This window comes from Miniopterus natalensis, chromosome 10 (genome assembly GCF_054644295.1).
Source record: "Miniopterus natalensis isolate mMinNat1 chromosome 10, mMinNat1.hap1, whole genome shotgun sequence".
In the NCBI taxonomy this organism is placed as follows: Eukaryota; Metazoa; Chordata; class Mammalia; order Chiroptera; family Miniopteridae; genus Miniopterus; species Miniopterus natalensis.
This window is the reverse complement of record NC_142090.1, coordinates 65,668,163-65,680,710: the sequence shown is the minus strand read 5'-3', so window position 1 is coordinate 65,680,710 and position 12,548 is coordinate 65,668,163. Positions and strand designations below refer to the sequence as shown.

Here is a 12,548-nt window from a genome sequence, read left to right as displayed (position 1 = left end):
TCTGAGCCACGCCCGGTTGGGCTTCCGCATTTTTAAAGTGAGGATATTGAAAGGTTATTTCTTAGGTCCCTATAACGCAAAGATCTTTCATTAATGTATATGGAATATAAATGTGTTCTTGTTTAGGGTGTATATGTACAGAGTGGGACAAAGGCAGGTTTATATTTGTGAGTACGCAAAACAGTTTATTCTTGTATTATTTATTAATTATATTATTTTTCATATGAACAGCTGTAAACCTACTTTTGCCCCACCCTGTATGTACACACAAGAAGGCATTAACATTTCACACACTATTTTATAAAAAAAAAAAAAATACGGTTATTGAATTTCTTTTGTTCATGAACCAAGAGTTGTAAAGAAAATCTGTGAAGAAGACAGGCCTGCGGTGTGACTTCCGTAAGTTCACAATTTGACTTAGAAAACAAACAAATTAGTATAAAAGTGTGTGAAGAAACCTGATGAATGGTATGATAAGAGTATATGGTGCTGTAGTACTCACAGGGTGAAGACCTAACTGGATTGCAAGGGTCAAGTAGGGCTTTCTAGAACGAAATGTAATTTAGGCCACGAGTGAAAATAAAAGTAGACACTAACCAGGCAAAGAAGATGGGGAAGTTTTCAAGCAGAAGAGACACATTAAAGGATCTTTGGGGCAAAAGATAAGAGTTCATTGTGTAGGGAGCATACAGAGCAAAAGAGAGACTTCCAGTGCAGTTGAAGAGGGAGAGTGGGGCAAGCCCGGAATATCATGAATTTGGTATTTTCACCTCCGTTCACTGGGGAACCATTGAAATATTTAAAATAAAAATTCAAAAATTAGATTTTCATTTTAGAAAGCTCACTTGGGCTGCAACTTGGAGGAGGAATTAAAGAGGAGGAAGACAGTATAAGGAGGATTTAGCAGGCTCAGTAACCTAGTAATCTAGATGCTTGGGGCTACTTTAGGGCCGTGCAGTGGGAATGGAGAGACATGGCTTAGTTCAGGATTCTTAACGACTGTTGGAGGAAAAACAGATTCTTGGGATAAAATGACTTCTGTCTTTGTACATGTTGGTTATAAGTAGAAAGTGAAGTTTTCTACCAGTTTCATATATTAGAAGCCTAAGATAAACGTCTTGCCTTGAGAAAAAGACTGACGATTCAGGAGCATATGCTTAGTAATTGAAGGCATGAGGTTCCATGTAATCACTCAAGGGGAGAGTAGACAGAAGAATGAAGGAGAGCTCAAAGGGAGCGCCAAGGAAGACCGTCAGGTAGGGCATGGGTAGGACACAAGGATCCAGCAAAGGGGAAGAAAAATGAGAGCGGTAAGTCAAAACTATGAGAATCTGAAACACAAGGGGAAATAATGTTTGAAGAAGATAAAGCGTTGAGAACATCAAATGCTGCTGAGCATCAGAGCAAGTAAGTCTGAGAAGCATCCACTGGATTTATCAGTGCGGGTGCCTGGGATGACCCTGATACCAGCAGTTGCAGGGGAGGGATGGTGGGCTCACCCAGTTGGCAGTCGGTTTCTTACATACAGAGGAGGGAGGGAATGGAAAGAGCAACTTTGGATGACTTCATCTGCAAAAAATAGGTGAGAGAAAGGCAGAAACTGAAACGCAACGTGGCATTAAGGGAGTGTATTATTGTTGGTTTTATTTTGCTTCATTAAACTGAGAGAATCTTGAGCATATTTAAAGGTTGATGGAAATGAGCCAGTAGAAGGAGACTAAGGATAGTGATAATCAATAGGTCCAGATCCCTAAGAAGGCTAGGCTTTAAGAAATCTTATTGGGAAATTGATGATTTCTACATGTCATTTCTTGTTTACCTTGTCATCTCTACTTCATTACTATCCTATGCTATGTGCTGACTGGAGAGATGAATTAGATGTCACTTTGGTACTGAAAGAGCCACAGAGCATTTAAGAGGAGAGAGTCAGAGGAAGAGTATTGCGGGTAGAGTGAAATGCATGTGTAAGTTCCTGCACATGGAAGAGCGTGATATGTTGTAGAACAGCAAGAATTTTAGGGAAAGAATTAGAAAGGCAATAGGTATGGCTAGACAGAGAGGTAAAGCAGAATAGTGTTAGCTTGATAAGCCACTCCAGGGCCCAGTAGGCAGACAGAGGGGCTTCTGTGTGCTCCTCACTGACATTGTTGTCTCATTCTGTTGGGGTCTCCTCTTTCTAGCGTCCTAACAACTCCACCTGAGCCACTCCAGGGTGCATGGATTTCCCCAGTTTTTAATTTCCGACCGTAATGAAAATGTTCCTCTTTTCATATGGTTGCAGAACAAATTTGATTTACCTTCTAATATTTACAAAATGACTTTCAGGTTAGAAGACGTTCATCAATTACTGTTTTTCATCCCTCTGGAAGGTTCAAGAATGAGGAAATAGGAGTAGATTAGACCCCATAGAACACACCTTGTGCAGTTTTATGGCCAGGGAACTAAGGATGGGAGTCCTGGGCCTTTGCAGATATTTAAGCCCTAATATCTGTGATTCAAATGACACTGTTACTTGGGTAAGCATCTGAGTAAGGCTCTTTCTGTAATCCAATGAGACTTTGTGTTTTAAATAAGAGACTGTAATATGACATAACTCTCAGATCAAAATTGTATTGCTTTGAGAGCCAGAGGGGAGGGAGAAAAAATCTTAATAGCAGGTGGTATGCATGTGAATTATGTTTCATATACTTGTATTTCTAGCGAGCTTAATCACTCCACCAGTTAATTAAGATGAACAAAGCCTTTTAGAAATAGAGATCTTAAAAAGTCCTTTGTAAGCATTCATCATGGCTTTATTTTTCACTTTCTCTTGGAATTGCTATTGCACTACTTAATCAGCGAATACCAAACTGACTTTGTTTGGGTTTGGAGTGTCCTTGTACAGTTACCCTCATTATGCAAACTGGGAGTCTCCACCTCATTCCAAATGAAGCTTCATTGCAGTGTAACAAGGGGTTTTTCTGCTTTAAATGAAAATAATCTAATTTTTCCATGCAGAATTTAATTTGCATAACCTCAGTATAATTATCCACTTCTTTCATACACATTTCTTTTTTCCTGAACAATGAATACTTCCAGTTACTGACCCAATTTCTGTTGACCTGGAAGAGTCAAGTTATTGACCCTGGTTCTGCTCTGCTAGGAGGAATGAGAAACATGGAAGGCCCTCGGCGGGGTGGCACAGCTTAACCTGAGGGAAAATGACAACAGTGGGCCCGCCTGGGCTCCCTTCTCCCTGTGATTATTCCTGAGTCTCTCCGCTAACCTGGGCGTCGTACCTCTTGCAGTGGCCACACTAACCATCTCCGGTGGTTTGCAAGCTTGGAATCCTCTGTACTTGACTGAGAAGATCCAAGCGTGAAGAGGGGCGACAAAGAGCATAATGATAGAGAGAACTTGATGCAGGATCTTTTCCCGTAAATTTAATCCACTCGTATCTCTTAGCTCCAAATATTCCCATTCTTTGAGTAAAATTCTGGACAAACTGCTTTTTGTCCCCTGTGGAATTTTTAAATTAAGAAAACATTTTCATGTATTTGTTAAAAAAACAGGGGGCAGAGAGTGGGAGAGGTGTCTTTTAATCTGTCAGTGTGTTGTAATAGGTTGAGTCAGAACCATGTATTCAGTTATGAACATGCGCATTATTTGACACTAATCCAATCAAAATGCTATGCCAAGAGCCTCTGATAAAGGTCTCAGTAGTTCAATCTGTACAGGGTGGGAAATAAAAATACCCACTTCATAAGGTTAATGTGAGGATTACTTGAGAAAATAAATGTAGCTCACAATGAATGTTGCCTTGCGTAGAGAACATACTTTAAAATATTATTATACTACTGTTTCACTAACACATTTGGAGATTTCAGTACTGCAGGATTTATTACATCAGTGCTTTGTAAACTTTTTTGACTGTGACCTTCATTAAAAAATGGTTTTAAAACTGTGACATTATGCACACATGTGTGTATATAACTTAAAAATTTCAAGATATAAAATTCTTTTTTTATGATGCACTCATTTTTTTACCTTTCTTTTCAGTTCTCTTTTTCTTTTTCTTTTCTATTCTGTTCTATCCACTTTTAAAAGGACTAACTTCAGTCCACCATTTGAAAACAAAGACTGTATTACCAGTATTCCCTTAAAAAAAATATGAGTCATGCGAAAAGTTCAGGACCCACTAATAAGAATGACAGCGTTTATGTGACAAGGGAATATCTAGTTTCAGTGTATCTGATGAATTTGCAGAAGCTTGCCACAAGACTCAGAAATATGATTATCTGACTTCTGTAATATCAGTTGAGATGTAAGTTTTCCTTAATCCTTAAAAAAAACTTAGATTTCCCATGCAGGAGATATACTTAAACTTGCTTCCTGATACATATAATAAGCTTTTGTCAGTGATCTGTTCTAGATGTTTCCCTATATTCTGCATATACCAATTTAGGCCCACGTGAGTAGTATCTGCTAGAGGGGCAGAATGACAGCAAATTCACTCCTCATTCTCAGAGCAAGGATGACCGGGAATCTGATTGATGGCAGAGAGGTTAGCAATCCATTTTTTTTTAACCTTCGCAATATAGCATGTTTTAGACAAGCTGAGAGAGGTATTTAGAGAGGAAAAGATTATAAGCATGAACTTGCGCCCCGTAAAGTGGTATCAGGCTTTTTTTCTTTCTTTTTTTTAAACCTATTCATTAGTTTCTTTTGGTCTTTCTCCCTTATAAGGAGTGGGAGGGAAACAAAATACCACGGTCTCAGGAGTTGAGTTGTGCAAGACTTCACCCTGCTGCTCACTGGTTCAGCAGCATGTGCCATGCAGAACGGTGTTGATTGATGGGTCATGGTTTTGGAGCGATAGATTAAGGCATCCTATGTTTGGAAGAGCTATGATTATCCACTCAGTCACTCTTTACATATTCAGAGACACACAGGTGAATAATTGATGAGAGCCAAGTAGAAATATAATGCTGTGGAAGTTCAAAGGAAGGAGAAATTTGACACTCACTCTTGGACTTAGACGTTCCAGTGGGAAGGAACTTAAATTCATCTAGGTTCCAGGGTTACTGTCTGCTCTGTGTGTGAATTATGTCCTTTGCCTTGATTCACGCTTTAAGAAAACTTATTGGGAAACTGATGATTTCTACATGGGAAACAAACAAAAAGTTTGATTCCTACAATATCTTACAATCAGCCATGTATATCATTTATTACCTGTTACTTGGACATGAGCTTTGATGTTGATATTAAGTAGACATGTGTAAGTAATAAGTAAATGCAGACGCAAATCTGCATTGGGGCATTGGGGCATCAAATTCATCTGGGTCATGGATACCCAAGATCTGGGCAATAGCTGTGCCCAAAGGAAGTAAAAATAACTACTGATATTGGGGGGTGAGGGGAATACCTAATGCCTACTACCTATCTTAATGGTTTGTTCTATATAAAAATGTTGACTTTTTCCAGATTTCAGTAAAGGTTGGGTGACTTCTGTATGATCTGTAAACCCCAAAGCAAATGGCTTCTTCTGTGATGAGAGGAAAAAATCATCTGTTCTTTTCCCGAGTTTATGATTACATATTTATGTTTTACAAGCCCAAGCACCAACCAATAATGAATAATCTTTAGCTACAGCAGTAGACTGTGGATTGTAATGTTTGCATTGAATACGTAGGGTCAGCTCAAGACCCAGGAACATAGGGTAGTAAATGCCCCTGTCTTTTTGTATGATGCTGTCATCATTCTCTTTGGGTCCATTCCCCATTTAAACCAGCCCCGGTAACCAGCTGCAAGATTATCTGGCAACATACACCGCAGACACAAGTTCTGTAGTTTTCTGATCCATATTTATGTGGTATATTGCATGAGGGTTTATTTGAACACCTTTTGCTGACTTCTTGGCTGGGAAGAAAGTTTCAGCTGAGCATTTTTGTTCATTTCTTTTTGTTGTGTGTTAGCTAAAGGATTTAAAGATAGACCCTTTCTGGCAACAAAAAGGGAAATTCGAATAAAATTAGTGAGCACCTGAAAGATGGTGTGGAGACTTTTATTGACATGAAGAGGAAGATGGTAAATAACAAGGGTTCTTATCTCAACTGGGATATTTACATATTAATTGGCCTTGCCCACATTCCTCTCGCTCAGATGGTTACTGGAGCACAACCGAGTGGCCCGATGTCATTGGTTTTACAGAGTTCTTCCAGTTCTCACTGAGCTATAACCGGCTAGCACCTCTTCTTCCTTAACAAAAGTGACCTTGTGGAGTACCTACACTGCCCTACATGTCACAGCTTCACATTTATTATTCCACGTAATCCTGTCTATCTGGTAGCTTTCCTGATGAGGAAATTGATGATGTTAAACATGGAAGTGCAAGTGTGAGTTTATTCATATGTAAAGGAAAAGAAACATAAGGATGGAGAGGTTAAGTAGTTTTATAAGCAAATAAAAGCCAGATTTAAGCAGCATTTCAGAATCTTCACTTGGTTCCCAGGAATGTCATGTACACCTGGGTGTGTAAAAATTAGAAATTTAATAACACAAACCTTTTTTTTGGCTTCTTGGGTGAAATAATAAAGCACTATCCTCCTCAGAGCATTTTGCAAACTTGATCAATTGTGCTTTCTTGAGAAGTAGGTCAGCATACAGATTCTGTCTTCATTAGAACTCAAGAAGTGCTTTTTAATTTTGCATGCAAGAATTCAGCAGGGAATATCTCTCCTGGATTTTACCCTCAAATAATTCTGGCCTCCACCCCCTTGGGGCTTGCAGGTAAATTTTTTGCTGCATGTTTTTGTGGCTGAAGACTTAGAGTCCCCATTGCTGAATTTCCTCTCTGAGACTTAAGCCCCGATGAGTGGATGGGATAAAATCAGAGATTCTGGGAATTAAATTTGGGTTCCCCAAATGGTCTGAAAGAAAGATAAATTACAGGAAGTATATGTATTTGAAATTAGAAAAGCCTTGAGCAATAACTCTGTCAATTTTCTTTTTTTCTTTATCTCTCTCTTTTTAAAATGTAAGATGTATTTAATTTATCCGGGATACACTGGTTCTTATGGCTTGTTCAGTGGCTCATCAGCATCACCCAGGAACATGTTAGAAATGCTAATTCTCAGCCTGACCCCAGACCTGCTGAATCAGAAGCTCTTGGAGTAGGGCCAAGCAATTTGTTTTAACAAGCTTCCATGGGTTTCTGATGCTAGGTGAAGTTTTGAAACCACTACTTTTTATTATTATTAAATTTATTGGGGTGACATTGGTTAATAGGATCACATAGGTTTCAAGTGTACATTTCTGTGATACAAGACCTGTATATTGCACTGTGTCCAACACCTAAACCACTGCCTTAATGCATACAGCAAACCCCTCAATTTTGTAAATAGTGCTCATTCAATTATTTGTGTTTTCAATATAGTCAGATTGTAAAACTAAATAGGACTGAAAATTCACAGCACTCTTAAGTACAGTGACATTAAAGAAGTTTGTAGGTGGCACATGTATTTATCTGACTTTTTAAGAGTTAGCGGTCAGCAATCCTGGTTGGAAAGCACATTTGCATTGATCCTGTTGGGAAGCCAGAGTGCCCTTAGCTTTTATTTCACCTGGAAAGATATCAGGTTTTAACTAGCAGGAACTGTTACATTTCTTGACAAACTTGTTGTGCTTTCTGTGGCTTCCCCTTTAGGATTTATCTTCTAAATCTAAGTGTTTATTCCTCCACTGATAAAAGGAAAGACTATTTTTCTGCAACCTCCGAGTATTGATTCCTTCTGGGTATTTAATATGCCATAATCAGAGCTAAGTTGAACTACTTCATATGTGTCTGTCAAGGTCTTATCCTGTTTCTTTTTTAATAATATGTCAGGTACAGAGTAAAATATAGACCAAAAGAGACAGCAGTTGAAGTAGACAAGAGACAAGAGACTCCTTCTGGTTCCTTCCCTCCTAGCTGGGAGTTACAGCCATAGACTCAAATCTGAATCATAAGTGATTCACCTCATAACTCATTTCCAAGGCCAAATCATGAATTGATAAGTCAGAAAGCACAGCAGCTCTTGACACTCAGGTAGTGAGTAAATCATGCCAGCAGATTTTTTTTTTTTTTTTTTTTTTTTTTTAGAATCTCAGGCTGATTGACTGTGGTAGGGTGTTTGGAGTCTAAATTCATGTGGTAAGGAGAATCTATCATTGAAGAGGTATCCACTGGGTACCTACTGTGTACAAGACACTTTGGGAAATAGAAAGACCCATTTCACCCATGCAGCTTGAACAGAGAGCCTGCAACAAACAGGGACTTAAATATTCTGAACAAGTGGTTCAAACACCCTGCAGCCTTGTCTTCCTTATGGGCTAGCTCAGGTTGTGCTAGTGCTTTCCATGCAAGCAAGGGCCATATTTGATACATTTTTAGTTTTCCAGGGCTTAATACAGAGTTCAGTGTATATAATAAGTTTAAAATAAATCAAGGTGGTTCAATTTCTTCCTTGTCTGAATTTTCTTTATAATAACTCTCTAAACTATTCATGTGGCATCAATATACATTGCTTAGGTTTTCATTATTTTTCCTCTGTTGATGTGCTTTATTTGCCCACTTACAGTGTCTAGACATCTAGCAGTCACATTAAATAATATTCTATATACTTGAACTCCTTACGGACTATGCTTAGTTGATTCCCAATAACTATTTGTTAATAATTGTGGAGATAGCACATCAGAGCACAGCATATTAGATCACAGTACAAGAGATGACATAAGGGAACACTGGCAGCTGAGTGGTCCAAAACTTTTGAGTTCAGAGAAGGCATAAATCCCTGGGCTGGAGTAAGTGGAGAAAATGTTATGGCACAACAATCCAGAGCTGGGGTGGACTTTAAAGATCATCTACTCATCAGTCTCCACGTTACAGCTGAGAAGACCTAGTTTCTGAAAGAGTAAGTGATTTATTTGAAAGGTCTTAAGGCTCTATGGTGATTTGTATTTTGTTCTCTCCGGCTGCTGATCTTTGATTTTATTAGAAGTTCTTTGTGCAGGAATGTTGTCCTTTGCACCCTCAATAGGCAATAATACAGCAATAGGCTAGAAAGCAAATAGTAAATATTTATGGATTCTGCTTGTTGTGAGTTATTCTGTTTTTTCAAACCTATGGAAACATTCTCGCACCTGTGGAAAACATGAGCAAAATCCATTTAATTTTTAAAAAAACTAAATATATTTTAATAGTGCCTATGATGCTAAAGTATCACTGATTTATAAGAACTATTTCTACATGGGTTGAAGGAATAATTATAGATGTTTAACACTGGGAAATAAATTATAGCATTGTCCCTGTATTATCTCTGCAATATATATTACATCTGTGTAACCATCTTTAACTCCAGGCTTTAAGCCAGGCATTTTGAAGATTAATAAATCTTGATTAGTCAGGGAAGCTGGAATTCTCTTCCAGATTAGAGAAATGGGGTGAAAAAGAATATAAAATGGGGACAATTGCAAGGAATATTTGAGTGAGTCCTTGGCATTCCTCAACTTGATTCAGCTGCATGCTATTTTCGTAGCCAATTTATTGGCTCATTGTCTTAGGTTTAAGAAATCATGGATGGGGAAGAGATAAATTACACATATTCAAACTTTTGACAGTCTGAAAAAATATGTAAGTAGAAAACATAAAGAGATCCTTGAATAAAAGATTTTATTTGTATGAGTTTCTTTCACTTTCAAGATTTATTTTGGCCCAAGCCAAATGAATTTCAAAGGGAAATATCAAATAAGCATTGAAGGATGCAGACATGGAAACGAGAGTGTACCACATGCTGCTGAGGCTTTAGAACAGATTCCTTTGGGTCTTGCAGCCCCTGGTTTCTATGTGTATTTTATGTTAATTAAAAATAAGAATAAGATTTCTCCACTGCTAGGGAAGATTGTAGTCTCTCTGATGGTTTTGCCTGCCAGGCACACACACACCCAAGGTTTTGCAGATCTTATAATGCTAGAATGTATTGATTTTAGCTAACAAATGGCAAAGCAAAATTCAAATTCAGTTGGGCTCCCCTTAATAATAAATGCTCAAGAGTTTTCCATGGTCCCTGAACCCAACAGGATTATATATACTGGCTCAGCAAGCAGCCAACACACTTGTCATATGAGGCAGGGTGTGGTGGTTAAACAGAAGGTCTGTAAAAATTAATAGCCCATAGTAAGAGGCAACATTCAAACCAAGAGGGGAAAACATCTCTTGCAAAGACAAACACGGTGATTACCTTCCCACTATGGCTCCACTGTGATTTACAGATACTTGGGCATGAATTCAAAGAAAACCATGGAAGGAATCAGGACTATTAATTGGTGTCGTGGCTAGAGATGAGAATTCAGAAGTCTATTTCAAAATGGTTGCTCTGAGTCAGGGGCAAAAAGGACTATCTCCTTTCCTAAACTCAGGGTCACCTCCTCAGTTCAATGGTTAAGTCATTTTGGAAACTCATTCCATTTTATATTTAAGCCAGTTGCACATTTTGTGGACAGTGTTTTCACTAGACTTCACTTTAGTCTGCCTCTTTTGTACATTTTTTTAAAAATAAAAAAGGGGAAATGATGTCAATGAGAGACTCTTCTTGCATACAAAGACAAAGCTGAAAAACCCTCAATCAGAGCTGAGTGGACTGCTCGGTATCAACTGTGTTCAGGTAATGACAAGAAGATGACTGATCACTCATTTATCAATAAGCTGTTGGTTCTTTAGGCTCTGATAAATGTATCTTAACGATTTTCTGTTAAGCTTGGGCTTAATCTTTGAAAGTGATAGAACACATTTTCTCTGGTTTGTACTATTTCACCAGGTTTATAGATGTACCTTGTTTTAAGATGCAAATGTGTTCCTGCTAAGCAATTCTTGTTTTTGTTTAAAATTAAAAAAAAAAATTTTAGATGATTTAAAAAACCCAAGTGATAGAAATTTTTATAAATAAAAGGTTTAGCCAAAGAACATATATTTGTACATGCATAGACCATGGACACAGATAACAGTGTGGTGAAGGCTGAGGTTTGGGGGTGCTGGGCTGGGTAGAGTGGGGCAAGGGGGGGACATCTGTAATAGTGTCACAATGAAAAAAGTGAAAAAAAGAGAAAGGGTATAAGTGTAAATGTTAATGCTTTACTAAAAACAAGCAAAACACACATGTCCTGTGTGAATAAAAGTAGATTGTGAATAAAAGTAGATTGGGTAGCTGCCAAAATAGAAAGAATATTTTTGTAAAGTAATGCTATCTTTCTTTCCTTTCTGAGGAATCATACATAGCCTCTGAGGTCTCATTGTGTGCTTTCCCACTAGCAAGTTCAATGCGCAGTCTCTGCTTTGAAATAATTATTTGCACCCCAATGAAAATAGCGCTAGTTTTATAAATATTTAGTGTGCATTCATATTTAAGACCATAGCATTTGGGTTGACGCTGGCACAATACACATATTCTAGCTGTAACAAAATGAGATATGTGTACAAATTGCAAAGTGGTCCCATTTTAGCAGCACATTTTAATGTAAATGTGGTGTCTGACAATACTACACTTAGATATTATCTACATGGAATAACAAACCTCCTTGGATCCATTTTGAAGTGTAAAATTATGGTAATTCTGAAACATTTTGTAAGAACCAGATCAATGTGGCTTCCAAGTATAATAGTAAAAAGTATAACCTGAATCATTTGTATAGCATGGAGATTATAATAATAAAAATGCTATTGTTGATCATTGTGTGCTTTTGAATGTTGCAACATATTATGTGCTCACTCATTTATTCAAAGAGTATATATTAAAGGCCAGCTCTTTGCCAGAGAAAAGGGGATAGGGGGTACTAATATATGGTAACGGGAGAAGATACGACTTTGGGTGGTGGGCACACATTGCAATATACAGATTTTGTAACATAGAAACCCACACCTGAAACCTATATGTTCATATGAACCACGGCCACCCCAATAAATTTAATAAAAAATAAAGGCAGCTGTGATAGTTATTCTTCAAGGCACTGAGTAACAGTAATACTGGAATACAGAACGTGAGGTTTTAAACCATGAAAGAATTATTTATTTTGGTAATCCCTACTATATTCACGGGCTAATTTACAGAACTTAATTTGTCATGGGTTATGGGACTCCAAAAACACTTTCCCATAGAAAAAAAAGGAACTGCTTGCCTACTAAACCAAGTTAGATGAAATGCACCTAAAATACAGTACAGATGGTGGTGTAAAATCTAGTAAATAAAAACGTAAAAGGTAAAAACTTTCTTGTATCCCTCGATGCCTGGTTTGAGGGCGTATCTCCTCTTTTTGTGGGAGGCATAAAAGAAGGTGGGGGTACAGTGTAAGCCCCGGCTGCGCAGGCGACTGGGGGGAGTGGAGAGGAAATCAAAGCCCCACGTGCCTCTGCTCGGGAAATGGGATTCCTGGGATCAAATAACACCTAACCGAGTGACCATCACTGGTCACCTTTCAGAGCTAGACGATGTACCTAGGCCTGGCTCCTTTAACTTTGTAAGCAATTTTATATGAAATTA

At 38.0% G+C, this 12,548-nt stretch overlaps 1 protein-coding gene across 1 annotated transcript in view; it reads left to right on the top strand.

Moving 5' to 3' along the window:
* The window catches only part of THSD7A (thrombospondin type 1 domain containing 7A), a 309,567-nt gene that overhangs the window by 68,793 nt on the left and 228,226 nt on the right, over positions 1-12,548 (top strand). The gene's annotated exons all lie outside the window — the stretch shown is intronic.